The sequence below is a fragment of the Parasteatoda tepidariorum genome, chromosome X1 (genome assembly GCF_043381705.1).
Source record: "Parasteatoda tepidariorum isolate YZ-2023 chromosome X1, CAS_Ptep_4.0, whole genome shotgun sequence".
In the NCBI taxonomy this organism is placed as follows: Eukaryota; Metazoa; Arthropoda; class Arachnida; order Araneae; family Theridiidae; genus Parasteatoda; species Parasteatoda tepidariorum.
The window spans coordinates 4,551,039-4,569,519 of NC_092214.1; the positions used below are offsets into that span (position 1 = coordinate 4,551,039).

An 18,481-nucleotide genomic window follows, 5' to 3' on the forward strand; every position below is an offset into this window, starting at 1 on the left:
AAATATGTAAGATTGCTACATTCTTTGCAGAAGTAAGCAGGATTACGATTATTAAATTGCATTCTTTACATAAACATGGCACAGGTGAGACGGGCTCGTGTCCGATCCCGAAACCTGGGCCCAACGATTACTCAAATAAACTATTAGAAAAAAAAACTTGAATGCTTGCTGTTCTTGACAATTCTTCGACATTTCTTTTCCCATTCGATTCTAGATTTTCTCTTCGCTTTTTGCTTCACTGACTAGAAAATATGTTTCGTTGACTAATTTCTTAGTTTAGACATCAAATTCCGAGAGGCACACCGCTAACCCGCATTTGTGTTACATGGAGAGTAAAACTACAAAATTCTCCCACGGGAAAAAATTAAGATGTTTTTTAATCAACAGAGAAAAAACAAATTCATTGTACTATTTTATATTAATGATATTGATATATACAGCCCTTTGCAAACTATTTTATTTTATCTTATAACCGTTGTTGAACAGCCGACCCGATTTTGGGCTTACGGCTACTAATGTTCAACTCCGTAGCCTTGTAATTTTGAACCCAATCCAGAAGACAAGGAACTCCAGGATCAAGTATTGGGAGAAATTAGCGTTCAGGACGGATTTTTTGATGGAATTAACCCGCATTTGCGTTACATGAAGCAAAACCTCCCACAGTTAGCCTTAGAGCAAGGAGACTCTAGTCCATGATCCGTCTACCACTGAGGATATTTTCCGTCAGCACTGCGATCTATTGTTGTTGTTGTAGTTCCTTTACGTCGCACTAGAGCTGCACAATGGGCTATTGGCGACGGTCTGGGAAGCATCCTGAAGGATGATCCGAAAACATGCCATCACAATTTTGATCCTCTGCTGAAGGGATGCCACCCCCGCTTCGGTAGCCCAACGACCAAGTGGTCACCCACCCACACACTGACCGCAGCGCAGCCAGTGATGCTTGAATTCGGTGATCTGCTGGGAATCGTGTCTTGGTGATCATCCCACTGTGGTCGATGCGAGCCGGTTGCGGAAAAATTGATTATATAATAAAATATCGACATAACCCGAAGATAAACCGTCGTTTTAAAATATCCATATCACCCAGCATTAATTACTGCAATACCACACACGCCACCCCGTGAAATAAACATTCATTATTTGATGTTTCATTCCATCTAGATCTAGTGAAAACTCCAGTTCTCTGAAAAACAAGATGTTCAATTTATTAGAAAGGAAATAGAAATTGTAATAATCTAAAAAAAAACTGTAATAATTTAATAAAAACATGCAATATTTGTAATGGCAAGAAATAAAAAAAATAAATGAAAGAAAAAAAAACTTGCGTTATAACTCTAACGACCATTACATTTCGTAAAGACTTTACTTTAAATGCTTAGTTTTTTAACGAAAGAAATTTGAAAAATAATTTTGAGATTAAAAAAGAAATAATAATTCCTGATTAGAATAAAATACATTCTGTGTCAATGTTTTAGGGCGGAAAAAAAGGTAAATTGCACTAATTTAAAAACACAATTATAATTATCTTTGACGTAATAAATTCATATAACATTGTCTATTAGTCATTCTTAATTGATTTACAGAAATTTTCCTTCTGTAAGTGAGAATTTTCAGTGTTTATCTCATTTCATCGATCAAATAAAACTAGCACGATGAGTCACACTTAAGTGACGCAATCATAATTCCAAATAATGTGAACTTCGGTTCTTCCTTCCGCTTTTATTTACTAAATAAAAGGATGAGTTATTTTGATTTATTATATCCCTCTAGATGGCAGCACAGTCGATTTTAAAAGTTAGACTTGGAAATTGTTTAGTTGTCAAAGTTCGGTATCGTCTGACTAACTTAGTGCACTTGTCCTTTGCAGCAGTTATGAATTAACTTCCTCCGTGAAAGCATGTGTTAATTCGGCGTTGTGATTCACTATTTGTTTTATCATTTCGGTAAGTGAACCTTCTCAATATTAACAATATTTTTTCCCCTCTTTTTTTTTTCAAAATATAAATTAAAACTTTGTGATTATTGTTCAACGAAGAATCTTGTTTAGAATCTTATTTTTTTTTTAAAAAAAAAAAACTTGCGGAACATGTTTATATTTATGTTATTCGATTTTTCGCCAATTATTTCCTGACGTTGATTTGTGGTGATTCTTGTCATTTTCGCAGAAAATATTACTGCTGAAAAAAAAAGAATTCTAATGCTTAAAATTTGATATAAAATATAAATAATTATGTTCTGCCTGTCAAATCAATATATATANTATATATATATATATATATATATATTGAAATTTTCTTTATTAAACTTTACGAATTGTTTATAAAATTTTACAAACTTCTTTTGTCACCCGACCAAGCTGTAACTTCCAAAATTTTTAATAAGTACTAAGCATATTATACTGTTTTTTTATATTTCATTCACCTACTGAATTGTTGTGAATTTTAAATCAAGTATCAGAAAATGTCAATTTATTATAGACCACTTTAACATTTACGTTCTGTTGAAAGTACAAAGATCTGTCAAAAAAATTTTTCTTTTTTTAACATGTTATGATTGTATGTTTATAACAATTTCAAACTGGAAATGAGCATTACATTTAATTCAAATTCCAAAGATTAAAAAAAATAATGGAAAACGTTTCTAAAATTAATCGTTTGCATATATTTTTTTATTTAAGCTTATTGTTTACTAAAAAGATTGGCAAGATTTTCAAAAATTAGATTAATCTTAGTATCTTTATTTATTGTACCTAAATCTGGGAATAAATCACCTAGCACCTTTTTAAATATGTCACATTCACGTTTAACTTTACCTGTTATTTGTTATGGTGTTGAAAGTTATATTTTCCCCCTTTCCTTTTTTGTTTTATCAATTAAAGATTCAGTCCTTTTTCCCCTTTATAAAAGTTAAATCAAGAAAATCAAATATTTCAAGCATATTGTTCTGTGTGATCTTATTCTGATAAATCCAGTAACTCATCAATGATTAATCACATATTTTTTTTTCTTTCTGCGATTGTTTTATATATATCCTCTTACTGTTAAGACAGGAGTTAAACAATAATACTCTGAAAGTTACAGTTGTATGTGTTATCTACGTAATTAAAAGCAAACGTTTTAAAATTGTTCTAATAGTTGGCAAACTAATATCAAATTAATAAATAAAATAACAAAATAGCCTAGATAGATGACAGACTAAAATGAAATTTCTAAATAAAATAACAAAATAGTCTAGATAGCTAGGAGACTAAATGTAAATTTATTAATAGCAAAATGTCCAGTCTTCTCTCCCTCTCAATGTACTTATTATAAGCTAACAATGCTTTAAAATTAGTCTATTTTCCTTACTACTTTTATATTTGAAAATTAGCTTAATTTTTAATTCTATCATGTTGGTGAATTAATGACAATCTTTTTGTTTTAGCCGACAGATTATGTAAACAAATTATTAAAATATCAGCTTTTACATGTTTCGGCCTGTAGACTAAGAATAAAATTTTTTACGTTTCATAGAATAATTAACACCATAATATGTAAGCTTATATTCTACTGTTACAAAGAGTTTGTATATTGCCTAATTTTTGATATAATAATAATAACTTTAAATATTGTCTAACTTTTTATGATGAATTTCTGATTTTAGCGAAAATGCCTCGGTTATTAACATTAGGTTAATGAACAAGATACTCTTAACTTTAACTTTCAAAAAGAGATGTATAATAATTGAAAATAGATGTTAGTCGAAATCTCCGTAGTTTTTTTTTTAAAATTTCAAAACAACTTTTGCTAATATTAGCATATGAATTTCAATGCTAATTTTTTTTTTTATAAAAAAAGTCTTATTTCTATCGCTTATTTAGTTGAAAAGCTCCTTGTAGCATTAATTAAATTTTTCTACACATTATCAAAACTTTGAAATTGTATGTTCTAAATTGGTAATTTAAAAAAAAAAATTTGGAATTAAAGGTTATACATGGGCCTGAAAATTTCTGAAAACTGTATAACTACTTCTGTACAACATATGAGGATTATAGAATATGCAGATTTCCACAAATAAAAATTAAGAAAATTATTTTGATTCGAACTCGAAGAACCAGTAAAATATTTCAATCTTTTATCGCTGACCGGTAAAGTTAATTTTCACAGATACAAAATTGTGCTTTTTAAACAATTTTTTTGACCAGTTTGTTTTTGATCATTCACTTACTCTCTGCAATGAATAATATTTTGAGACTAAACCTGTTAAATAATAATTAAAATTTTTATTAATTCTAATACAAATAAAACAGAACTTGAAAGTGTAAATGCGATTTAGTGGTAATCATAATTCAGGCAATTCTCATGTCAGATTATTATGAGTCTTTTATTCGTTTAAATATACTTTTTTTTAAAAAAAAAAAAGAAAATTCTATGACTTAATCGGAGTGTAATCGGTTAACTTTAAGCGGCTTCGGTTTTTCTCAGAATAAATTTTTTCTCAAAACCAAAAGAATACCTAGTCAAGAATGCTCCTAGTAAACATACTGACGTAATAAAGGTTTTTAAAAAAATTAAAAAGGCTAAGCTTATTTCATTCTCAACCAAAACTTTCGGAAGAGTTCATTTTAAATTATTAAACTATGCGCTAAAATTACAAATAATTTAAAAAAAAATTTGCTTAGAAAGTGTTTCATTGAAATTATCTTTTTTCCCATTAAATTCACTTTATCCTTTTTTCTGAAAATAGAACTTGAAATTTCAGAAAGGGTGATATACACCCGGAAACCACCCCATGCGGACTTTAGAAACGGTACCATATCCTGGTAAGCGACATTGTTAGATAAACGCATTTGTAATTACTTTTATGAAACAATTATTTTTGTAGATTCTTAAATGTTTATATATTGAATCTTTGTAATCGATTTAATTTTCGAAATAACTTTTAATTCACCCTGAAAAAAAAATCCGAAAATTTCACGTATTTTTGTAATAAAAATTAATAATGCAAAACATAATTTTTTTGATAGGAAAATAAATCTTAGGAACATTTATCAACATCTAAAAAATTTTCTGCCCAACAGAATACATTAGATGACATTTTTATTTGCATAATTTCTATACATCTTACACCACGGTGCCAATCATGTCAACTATTTGCATCCGATTCGAATGGCCTATTTTCCTCTCTCATTGTTTAGACTTCATGCTTATGTAGGTCTACCATTTGTTTGAGAATCGCTTTATCCTCTATACGTTAAGGTCACAGTTTAAATTGCTTCCCCACCTTCTCGGGATAATCCCTAAAATTAACGAAGTGTGTTTAAATGAGGTTTACTGGTAATTAGTTACAAACAATATGTAAACATCTCTTTTATTTCTTCATTATACCATAAGTGTGACCGCAAAATTAAAATTTATTAAGATTTAAATAAAGGTAGTTCCCGGAAATTGTGGTTTGTGGTCACTCCCATAGAATTCTTTAATTGTCCGTCATGCTACTCTATATTACCTAGAACTTTCTAACCAGATAAAAGTTGATTTCGATAAAAAGGGGGGGGGGTCCTTACTTATCATCAAATTTTGTTTTCTAATCAAGGAATTTCGATAGGCTTTCATAGAAGAAAAAGGTAAAACGTTCATAGAGGGATCTTCTATTATTCAAAACGCAAAGTCAAATTTCAATGTCAAAGTCAAAGTAGGAAGTCAAATTTCTCAAAATAGCAGTGGTCGATCTATTTCCCCTTCTGAGAGTATTTGTTAAATATATGGGTGAATTTTTTATCTTTGAAACTGGACAAAATGCATGTTTAAGAAAATAAACATAGTTTGCAAAAATGAATACAGTTCAAAATGAGTCTTTGAAAAAATTGCCAATAAATAGTTATTCTCTATTTACATTAAAACTGCTGAACTATAAAATGGATTGATTTTTTAAAAGATTCAATTATCCCAAAAAAATTAGAAATGCATAAACAAAACTTGAAAAGTCCACTCTTTTCATGGGTTGCCCAAAAATCCTAAAATTTATCATTGTTAGTAAATGTGTTTAATACTAATTGGGAAATTTCTTTTTATGAGAAACAACTTAAGCGTTTGGATTGATAAGAAAACAAAGAATTATCCTACAAACATATTTTTTTGTTAAAAAAAAGAATTTAAAAATAAATTGAAATAACATTTTATTTCCATTTTTACTTTTGAAAATTTGTGAGATCCGTTAAATCCTATGTCATTTAATTCAATAATTAAAAGCATTGAAAAATGCATTTTTAATTGCGGTTGATCATATATTTTTCTGTAATATTCACTAATTACTCGTTACATATCTTGTAATATCTTGTTTTTTGTTCGCCAAGTTACATATTATTGCTAGATTGCAAAACCAAATGTAATAAAAGAAAGTTATTAAACACAAAAAAAATCTTATTTTGAATAGCAACAATACTGTATACTCAACTAAAATACGATAAATTAGTTTAGTTGTATTCATGATTATGTCTCATCAATTTCTGCAAGTTTTTTAATTCATTCTAACTTGTTTATTCTCCGTAAGNGTTACATATTATTGCTAGATTGCAAAACCAAATGTAATAAAAGAAAGTTATTAAACACAAAAAAAATCTTATTTTGAATAGAAACAATACTGTATACTCAACTAAAATACGATAAATTAGTTTAGTTGTATTCATGATAATGTCTCATCAATTTCTGCAAGTTTTTTAATTCATTCTAACTTGTTTATTCTCCGTAAGACTTCTCCATTTTTATCCTTATTTCGGTTCTTCGAAATTTCTTTTTCCATTTTGGTATTTTTTGATTTATTCCAATGGTTGACACTAGTATGGAATCGATAAACAGTATTATTAGTCCCAGCTTATTACGAATGCAATTTTCAATTTATTTTTTTCTCCTTAATAAATATGCAATTTTGATAGTGGTATTATTTCTTTACCGGCAATAATTTAATAGTCCTTGTAGCGTGACCTAAATTTATTTTTTGAGTGAGTACATTGTTGCGTATCCAAACATAAAATGTTTACACTACGTTCACCTTCACCATTATCAAGATTTCCTGAGAATATTTACTTCCTAGATTATTGTCTGCTTTGATACTCATCGGAAAATAAACTTTTTTATGCATTCCGCCTGATCATCGTGTTCTAAATTTTGCCTTATAATGTTCTTTTAATGGCTTCTAATTGTTTGTGTTTATAAAAACCCAATTGACGCATTACGTCTGATCATCGGGTTCAAAATCTGTATTATGATGTACATTTTATAGTTTCTAATTGTTTATATTATTTATAAAAACCCAATAAACGCATTCCGCCTACTCATCGAGTTAAAAATTTGTATTATAATGGACTTTTAATGGCTTCTCATTGTTTATATTACTTATAAAACCCAATTATTTCTACTGATTGAAATTGTGCTTATAATTACCGAAACCAATATTGTGAAAAAGGACTTAAATTGATCTCTAGAATACTCTCTAGTGGCAACAGAATTTCTGAAATGGCTTTTGTTCTCAACCAGGGTATTTTAGGCTTAAGTAGAAGGTTCGTTTTTGTGAATTTTACTCATAATTTTGTGGATATGAAAATAAAGTCTTGTTTTTGTGTGAAAAAAATACTTAAAAAAACAATGTGTATTTCAAAGAATTTTAGTCTTCAACTTCTGGTAAATACCAATTTTCACATCCACAATGTACCCATTTGTTCTTCCTTCTATTTGTTATAAAATTCATATTTGAATGTAACTTAGTTTCAAATCCTTTTGATTTAGTAAAATTTAGTGTATTATAGTCGCTTCTGGCTCCTTTGCCTTAAGTCTCCATTCAACCTACCTACTGTTAATGACTTATAGATTTCGAAAAATTTTTCCAATATTTTTTGAGCCATCTCAAAAAAGTTTATATCAAAATAAAATCTTTAAATTTTTTAACTGAGTCCTATCAAAAACGTTAGTCTAATTAATGGAATGAAATTTCACAAAAAAAATTATAATGGTGCTTTTTTTAGAAAATACCAAATACTAAAAATGTTTTTGATTTGTCAAAACATCAAAGTCAAGTTAGCAGGACATATAACTAAACATTTAAACATTCCCTGAGATATATCTATTACAATGTTACATTTTATCATTTAAGCATTGATATCTTTTAAATCGTCATATCTCAAAAAGTATTGAACATGCATATTGGCTATTTAGACTTGTAATAAGGATGGCACGATTCACCCCCCCCCCCAAAAAAAAGCGTATTGAACTGGCTAATTCCGCTATTGTTTCAAGATAATCTTAGTCTTCTATCTAGGTTGGTAAGATGGATCACTATACCTAATTTTTAACAAATATTACCGAAGTTCAAGTTTTATAATACTTATTTAAAGTCTATTATAGTTCAGTTGCTCTAAACCTTGAACTGAAATAAGTACGTTAAAAATTATTCGCCAATTAATTTTTTTTTTCTTTACCAACTTTATCTGTGCAAGAGATTGGTTTAATCCATTATTGAGCATCCCTTAACTTAGCTACTTTGTTCCCGCTAAACTAACATTCAATTCTATGTTTAACATTGTTAAACCATAAATTGGATTTTACGTGTGATATACGATGTAAAATTTAAACACCTGTTTGGAAGTTAATAAATGTCTGCTCTACTTCTTGCCATAGTTCAAAACAGCTTTTAAACAAAAAAAAAAATAAAAAAAAAGATGCAGCATTGTTTTGATACGTTGTTTTGTTTATCATTGTTCAATGGCGTTTGACCTTTTTACGCTTGAAGTAGTAAGTTTTAAATTAGTTTAGAAACCCATGAACAGTTTCAATATTTAGTTTTTCTATTTCAAAATATGCAAAATTAAAAATCAGTTAATGTTTATAATTATATCTTTCTTTTCATTAAAAAGAACTTTCTTTTCTTTAAAAAAATCTTATTTGAATATATCTGTAATTATTTTCAATTTATAACCTATTTAGAGGGAAATAAATTTTTTTGGTTTATATATATAAGCAGGATTGATTTCCATTTTATTTTGTCCCGCAATAGACTAATCGTAAAGATACGGCACAGAGTAAAACACCGAAGTCAAGCATCACTGGATATGGTTAGTAAGCGGGTGGGTGACCACTTTGATCAGCCTGCGTAAGGACCAAGGATGCACGGTATCGGTCCTCGTGAAACTGTTCTACCGTAACGTGCTTGACTTCGCGTGCAGGTCGTCGAGCTACCAAAGCAGAGGAGCCAACCCCTCTGCCGAGGATCAAAAAAAGAGGGCATGTCTTCGGATCTTCCCCAAGGATGTTTCCCAGACGGTCGCCAATAGCCCATCGTGCAGCCCTAGTGTGACGTAAATAAAATACCTACCTGCATCTTTTTCATTTATTATTTTTTGGTTACTAATTGTGGTCAAAAGTATACCTCTCTCTAATGTGTTTATAAACTCTACATTTAATCGAATTTTAAAGGTATTAGAAGATTAATTTCTTTCCCCAGTAGGATAAGGGTTCCGTAATGTTGTTGAAATGTCATAATACGATTAAACAAAGTGCTTCATAAGGGCTTGTATTAATATACATTTTAGAACATTTCATAAAAATGAAGATAGAAAAGCATACGTATTGAGGAAGAGGTCGCAAATTAATATTTAAACTAGTAAAACAAATATCCTATCGAAATCTGGTCCATCAGAATTCAAGACCGATATACTAAAGCTAGCTTGATTGTTGTGCGAAACAGAGGAATTGAAAAGAAATTATTTGAAATACCATCAAGCCTCAACGGACAATTAAACAGGAATTTGATGTTCTGTTCTACCTCCTTCCTTAATTATCATTTTCAAGATTTCGATGACGTTTGTGCTTTATTCCCGTTAAAATATTAATTTGAGAAGACCACTGTGTGTGCTTTCTTTTCATCTTAAAGAGGATTCTAAAAATATATATCAAAGGTGGGCGTTCTTGACAGTATTTCTGTATTAGTTTGCTTCCAATGTCATTCTAATGAAATTTTATATTCTTTTAACGGTTAGTTAAGTAAAGAAACAAGGTTCAAAGTAGTTGCCAGGAATCTCTCCAAACTATTTCTTCCCTCCCGATTCTTTACGAATGCATTTATTGACTCGGTCGTCTTGAAAAGTGTAAAGAACGTTTTTTTTTTTTCTTTTTTAAAATTTCATCCATGTAATTTTTGATTTGTAAAAAAATAATCTTCAATTGATAGTGTTTTTGAATTGTAAACATTAGTCTGAAGAGGTTAAGAATTCTTTTTTTGAAATCTTCGAATATTTGATTGATTGTTGTTGCGTTTGAAGTTAAAATTAGAAAACTCAATGAGGTAAAGAAAAATACCAGGAAATGTAATACTTTTTGCCTGGCTTGTTTGCTAAATGCTTTCAAAGGGGGTGCCGTTATCCTTTTTAAGGTAAGATTAAGGAAATAAGTACATGCTTTTAAAATAACTCTAACTGAATACAATATGTTCGTGACCATTAGTGTATTTGATTATACCCAATTAACATTTCCCAAATTGCATATCTTTTTTGTCTTTAATTTTTCAACCTTTGCTATTTAGAAATTCTGGTTTATTTCTTTGCTTTATTTATTAATATTATTATATTTTTTTTGAATGGAACACATTTTAAAGACTAACATTTTTTGCTTTATTAGGTTTTTTAGAGCCTTTTTAATATTTTATAATTTCAGATGAAAAAGTAATATTTTTTAGAATTCAATATCTATTTTAAAAAGGCTTGTATAACATTTTTTTATTCAACGAATTAATTTGATAACTCAAAATAAAATTGTAGACCTACAGGGAAAAAAACAATAGCGAGTAAAAGCGTTTAGACATAAACAGAATGCATTTCTGTAAAATATTTATTGTTATATATTTTAAATTGTAAAGTGCTAAACTATTCTTAAATACAATGAAAGTTCTCGTTTGCTATAATTATTTACGGTAGGGAAATTAAATTTTTTTGAGATACTGGTTATTACTTTTTATTTAAGCTTTCAATTATAAACTTTTTCAAGGTTTATTTATAACTCAATTATAAGCATTGTTTCAAACTTTTTACGTACTGCAACTCATTATATACAAAAGATTTTTTATTTATATTTAACTTAAGGAATTCATTATTCTAACTCTTTTTCTTTTATTTATTTGAACCTCGAATAAATTTAAATCACCCCTGCAATATTTAGTTTAATTGCAATTCAAACAAATATATATGACTATTAAGATAAATCTTAAAATGTATTTAATATCAAAAGCATCGATAGTTCGAACCTTGATTTGATAAATGCTATTTAGGTGATAAAATGTATGCATTTATAGATCGGATACTAGTTGTAGGTCAACAAAACAACCATTAAAATCGTCTAACCTCGAAATGTTTTTTCCTTTTAATTTTTAATATTAGTATTTTTTTTAATAATTTGCCTTAAATAAATATTAGTGTTTGGCGCTTACCCGTTAAAAAAGTAGAAAATATCCTGTCAAAATGTGAGAAAAAAATATTTTAATGAATGCGTTTTGTATTGTATTTAGCTGTAACCAAATACAAGAAAATAATTTTAAACTGAATTTAGAATTATTTTCAAATGTAGAAATCCAAAGTATCAAATTTCTTTATTGTAAAATAAATATGTATTAAAAAAAAGCAAGTAGATGAGGAAAAATGTAATTTGACTTAAATAATAAGAAATTAATACAATAGGGAAAATCGATGTTCTTTATTATATTCGAACCAGTATATTTGTCTTTATTATTATATTTCATTATTGATTCCTATTTGTGGAATTTCTACTGCTTTGAATTTATTAGTTTCTTTTTTATTTTATGAAAATATCTAAATATTGGTTAGCTATTTATTTTCTTATAACTTTAACTTTTACTTAAAATTAACTATCACTTTAACTTTTACTTTAAATATTGAAGAAATATTTTATAAGAGTTATTAATTGCTAAGATCTTTTGCAACGAAAGTTTCCCCCAGCCTTTGGTGGGTCAGATGACCCTAATTTATGATATTCCGTAAAATTTGAATTTAAATTTTTCCGGAAGGGGAATTATTATTTTTTTTTTAAAGCTTCAAAAATTTGATTTCGGAACAATAACCTTTTTGAGGTCGACTTTTAACAATCCATGTCCTTTCAAGACTTGTGGGTAGTGTTTGGTCATTTTAAATCTTGTTCGTCTTTATCTTATTCTTAATTCACCTGTCTTCCTACGATGTTCTTTGACCCCGGAAGTTTCGGTACTTATATCAATCAATTGTAAGTATCTGTTTCGAGTCTCGTTTTCATTAAATATTTTCACTAAATTTGGATATAAATATGGTATTTCCAATAAGAATTATGGCATAAATTTTCAATGCATAATACGCGAAGTTAAAAAAAAAAATGATTATATCAAAGAAATAAATTTAAAAAAAAATGTAATCCATCAATTCAAAAGTCTTCTGAATTTTAAATAGAAAGTAGGAAGGCTGATCTCTTGATGAAGTTAAATTTAAAGAAAGTAAATGAAGATAAATTCAAGTAAATTAGGCTCATCGCAAATCGTATGGAATTTGAAAATTTTTGTACATTTTGTAAACAATTTAATTTGACATAATACATATCATCCTGATCTAAAGTCTACATAAACAAAATGTCCGAAAGTCCACAATTATTGAGGAGCAGTAAGTTGTAGTTTACTATAACTCTACATGCTGTTTTTTTTTTTACTTAATTTACAAGTATGTAATTGTTAAAGATACCATTTAGTTTAACAATTTTTTTAAAAAAAACTTGCATTTCTTCTGTTACGTGGTGGAAAGACCTAGTGTTCAACTTACATAACTTATACCTAACCTTTCAGAGGGTAAGTGGTTTTAAAACACGCCTATGATCAACCCTTCTTCTATATAATTTTCTTTCTTTTATGTTTTCTTAAAGACTTGGTTTAAATCACCGTGTGATATTATTTACCTTGAGTTCTCGTTTGAGATTAGCGCCTCCAGTTTTCGAGATGTTAACTTGATCCAGTTTCAGAGTCTAATAATCACGCTTTAGTTTACGTTATGCATCTAGAAATTCAGTTAAAAATGTTCTTTGAACTTAATATTAATGCAGTGAATTTCGATTTTTACCTTATTATAATATATCTTTGCGTCACTAAAATAACTTTCTCGTGAGTAAGTATGATTTCTTCTCTCTTTCGAAAGTATGGCCTAACTTCAGATATTCAAATCAGGTTTTTCTCTACGTTCGTATCTAATTATTTACCGACTTCCTGAAGCAAATGCAAGATGCGGCCAAGGTGAAGTCAAACATTTTCGAAGTATGCGTCATTTGGGTGAATCAAAATTGATATTATGAATTTGTATGCATATTGAGAAGTTTTTAAAAAAGTCATTCATTTCTTAATATTTATTTCTGAAACCTCACTTTTGAGTAGCGTTCTAATGTTTTAGGATTAAACATTTTCTGAGGAAAAATTAATTCGTAGCAGTTTATATTTTGAAAAAGAATTTTAATTAAAGCTTTTTTTTTTTTAAAAAAAAAAACTTTTAAGCAAATTTAGTTATTTTAAAATATTTATGAAATGGTAATTTCAAAAGTTTGTTTCATGAAAATTTTATTTTTTCCTTTAATCCCTTAACAGTGACATATTTTAGAAAAATGGACAAAAAATGGAAAATTTTTTGACTGTTTAATTTTGTTCTTTATATTATTATAAAAGTTAGAAAATGGTTTTTTATTACAGAACTAAAATTTTAAATGCAATAACTACTGTATTTATAATTTTTACATACACATAAAAAAGTAATGGATTACACACACATCTTTATCAATTAGAGCAAATTAAAAAAATTTTTGTAGCTAAATAAAATATTACTAGTAAAATATAATATAAAAACACAACAATATGATTTTCACTACATGCATTTTACAAATCTTTTGCAGTATGGTAAATCCCAAACCCCCGCCCACATTTCCCTCCCGTCCCGCAGTGGACTGATCGTTAAGACGCGGTTCCCAGCAGATCACCGAAGTCAAGCATCACTGGCTGCGGTCAGTGTGCGGGTGGGTGACCACTTGGATCAGCCTGCGTAGGGACCGAGGGTGTGCGGTATTGGTCCTCGTTAAACTGTTCTACCGTAAAGTGCTCGACTTCACGTGCAGGTCGTCGGGCTACCGAAGCTGGGGTGCCATTCCCTCTGCAGAGGATCAAAATTGTGATGGCATGTCTTCGGATCATCTTCAGGGATGTTTCCCAGACCGTCGCCAATTCCCCATTGTGCAGCTCTAGTGCGACGTAAATGAACAAACAAACAAGCAAGCATTTCCCTCCCTCGACTGAAGTCGTAATCGGTGAAAAACTAAGACCACTAATGCCATCTATTTGGAAAATAGTAAATTAAGTATACTAAAAGGCAGAAACGAACCCAGCTCGGGCTTCACAAAATAGAAAGGTTAATTTTGCTCCTGCCCGAAGTCAGTTCGGGCATCACAAATAATGCACGTAGTAGTTGCTCGAAATGGATTCCGGCGACCCTGGCAAGGGGTTAAACAAAATTCATTTATTAAAAAGTAAATAAAATTTGATGCGGCACAGATGTAGACAAACATTGCAGTCATTTAGGAGAATCAAAAATGCTCTGGTGAATTAGTTTGCATACTAGAAAGTCTTTACAAAAAAGTTACTCGTACCTTTTACATTTATTTCTAAATTATAACCTTATTTGAAGTTTAATGAATCAAAATTGTTAGCGAAGCAATCATTCGGACTGGTTTAAATATTGTTAATGGTTTTTTGTAAAGATTTTTTTACAAGAGCTTGAATACAAATTTTTAGAGATTTAAAATGTTGGTTAAATGATAATTTCAAATACTAAAATTGCATCATACACATATTCATAAATTAAAACATATGAAGAGTTGAAAAAAAAACTAATTTTTATATCACTATTAAGTTCAAAGCGATTGCATCAAATATGTGCAACGAAATATTTAATGAAATATTGTATTTTTATGTTATTTTATAAGGACGCCGGTAATTGAGTGGTTGCGCTTAAGTGCCACAGGTCCTAGGTTCAATCCTTACACGGGGCTAGGTTGACTCAGTCTTTCATCCCTTCAGCGGGTCGATAAAATGAGTACCAAGCATGAAGGGGCATGAAACCCTGGGTGTCCCGAATTCGGCTGACCACCCAATCGAAACATCTGAGTCCTAGTGCCCAATGTCAAGAAAACTGGGGTGGACACATAGGTCTTGGTCCTTCACGGGCTGTAGCGCCAGCGAGCTTTTGAAAAGAAAATATCTCCTAAAAAGACAAACTTCTGAGTTTATACTCAAAATATTTAAATTAATCTATGCAGGAAATTGGTTGCCTATTAAGTCTTTAAAAAGTAATGTTTTTTGCATTTATTTTTTAAAACCTCACTGTTTCGAAACGTTCGAACGTTTTATGATGACAATTTTTAGAGAAGAGGTAATTCAGACTGACTTCAGACACAGAAATTCAGATATTAAGAATTTTGAAAAATGTATCTGAAATTACAATTATTAAACATTTTTATCCAAGTATTTTTATACAAATATTTAGTTAAACCTTTTATTATTAAGGTCTGCAAAACGAAACTACCTCCTATAAAATATCGAGCAATTGAAGTTGGTAAACAAAACAGTAGCTCTGCTTTAACCTAGGGTGACTAATCTTTCATAAAGAGATAAGTTCATTGAATTATCATGTGATATCCGGAACCTTGTGACAAATTTCATCGTACCACCGTTTCCTCAATAACTTGATATGAAGTAGATGTGTTTAAAATTAGTAAAGTGTTCTTTAAATATATTAGTATCTGGTTATTTTTTCAATGTTTTTTCAAAATTTATTTTATTGGTATCTTATTTGTTTCCTTAAATAGTTTGTTGTTAAAATTTAATATGATTAGATTTCAATATCAGAATTTTTGAAAAGCAAGTAAGTAAAATTTTATTTGAATACTAGATTGCTTTGAAATTACCGAAATTAAAAGATAAGAGCTTAGAATGAGTTCTGATTTAAAATGTTTTAGTTCTTTCGACCGTAAAATTTATAAAAGCTATGATTCAATTTTGTGTATCATACTGCAACTTGATCTAATTGCCTTGAATTTAAAGCATTTGAAAGAATTTGAGGGAATGTTCAATCAGTGCATTTGATTTTTTAAAAAATTGAAAATTTATAAATACTAAAATCTCTTTTAATAGACAAGCGTAGATAAAAGGGCCGGGTTTGCTATGGTAGGAAAAGTTACAGCAGTAAAATGTTTTTACAAAAAGTTTTTTTTTTGTTGTAACTTTTATACTTTTATTTTTTATAAGTATTCTAAACACTTTTATTTCTCCCAGACTAGATAAACTTAGAAGTTTCAATTTCATCAAAACTTGGTCGTATAGATTTTTTTTCACTGTACCCTATTAAAAATGAACAGAGAGCTAAATAAAAAAAACGTACTCCTTTAATCAAATGGTCGGATTATCCCGCACTAAGAACACAATATTAAAGGACCAAACCTTAAAAATGCGCATTAATTTGAGATAATAAGGATAGTTTAAGTTATGAATTCAGGCGCAAAAAACTACTCTCTCTGAATCAACATATCTTCTTTTTTCCCCCAACATATTAAAATTCTTGAAATTCAAAATATGGTAGTCGCAATCTGGAAAGTATGGTCTCAATAGTTTAGGCAAGAAAACTGGTTAAAGCTGAGTCCCCTTCATGATAGTTTTACTTTTTGCATATTTTACCATATCTCTTGAAATTAAATTAAAAAACTTTTGCAAGGAATTATAAAATTTGTAACTCGAAAAAAAATATTTATTTTAAAATTTTTATAATTTAATTTAATTTACTAATGGACAAAAAAAATTTAATAGCAAGAGATACAAATTTTTAAATGGTTAATCTGCGTAATTTTATTTGATAAAATGTACATTTTGAAAGGAATCGGTCGACTTGCTCTTAAATAAAATTTAAAAATTGGCGAAATACGCAAAGAAAATGAACCATTATTATAGTTTTTAAAGAACTGTTAGGGTAGTAATATGTAGCTATCGAAAGCGTTGTACGAGCTATTCTTTTCTATGATTGACAGAAATTTTTCCTTTTTTTTCCTTTTAAACCCTTAATAAAATTAAACTTTGCTTTTAATGTGCTCCAATTATTTATTGACAATCCTTTTATTATTGACATTTGGTTAAATATTCTTATAGTTCCCTTTTTCAAAAAAATTCTTCCGAATTTCATTCCATTGCTTTCATTACTCAGTATAGAAAAAAGTTTCATTTAAATTCCTTTATACATAGCTTTGAACAACAGAATCATTTTTAAATAGTAATCGATAAAATAATTCAGGGTACTTTAATAAGAAGTTTTTATACATTTCTAATATAGACCGAGAACAATGTATCGCCATTTGTAGTTAGAACCAGTTTGGGTTCAAGGAATTTTGTGATCTGATTACTTTCTGAAATTGTCTACAATAGTTTGCAAAGAGCAGTAATGGCTCAGGTGATAGAGCGTTCGCCTTCCAATAAGGTGAACTGGGTTCGAATCGCAGCGCTGGCTGATTTATACGAATTCCGCACCAGTCTCGCACCTACCAAAGTCATTGCTGACGCAAATTATCCTCAGTAGAAGGCGAATCATGGAGTAGAGTCCTCTTGCCGTCAGGGAGGGTTTCGTAGTTTTCTTCTCCTTGTTACGCAAATGCGGGTAAGTGGCATCAAACAATCCTCCATGAAGACAAATTTCTCCCAATACTTGATCCCGCAGTTCCTTGTCTTCTGGATTGGGTTCAAAATTACAAAGCTATGGAGTTGAACATTAGTAGTCGTAAGCCCAAAATCGGGTCGGCTGTTCAACAACGGTTATAAAATGAAATAAAATAGTTTGCAAAGGGCTGCATTTATCAATATCATTAATATAAAAGAGTGAAATGAATTTATTTTTCTCTCTGTTGTTTAAAAAGCATCTCAATTTTATTTAAAATAAATTTTTAGTCATCTAACCTTTAAAAAATTATCTTTCGGAAAAAGTTTTTAGTTTCGTAAATATATAGTGTGTCCTAAGTCGTAGTGCACTTTTGATGTGTGGCCGGTTTAAAAGTGCAACATGATTTTATGGGCATATTGTATACATAATCACGTGGATCACTCTTTTAGGGTATCCGGTTTCTATTTATTATTATAGGTTACTATTATGGTTTTACTATTATAGCATAACTATTATAGTATTACTATTATGGTTTAGGCAAGTTTTGATACTTAATTTGAGCTATAGTTAGTAGTGTTACGTTATTAGCTATTGTGATAAAGATAATAGATTCATAAGGTATTTCATAATTTTACTAATTAATAAACTACAGATATTAATCAGATTAATTTGTTCAGTTGATTTTTTCAATCCAAATCGGATATCCAGTAACAAATGGGCAATTAAACTTAAATTTTTGTACTATATATA

At 29.2% G+C, this 18,481-nt stretch overlaps 1 protein-coding gene across 3 annotated transcripts in view; it reads left to right on the forward strand.

Moving 5' to 3' along the window:
- Positions 1-1,765: 1,765 nt before the first annotated feature.
- Positions 1,766-18,481, forward strand: part of LOC107450480 (flavin-containing monooxygenase 5) — a 42,151-nt gene continuing 25,435 nt past the window's right edge. The window contains exons 1-2 of one of the 3 annotated variants that reach the window (XM_043040649.2): positions 1,766-1,946; positions 4,744-4,804. The gene's annotated coding sequence lies outside the window, so the exon portion shown is untranslated. Of the gene's footprint in view, positions 1,947-4,743; positions 4,805-15,788; positions 15,956-18,481 lie in introns of those variants that run through there. The other 2 variants (XM_043040648.2, XM_071187306.1) reach the window with 2 other exon arrangements.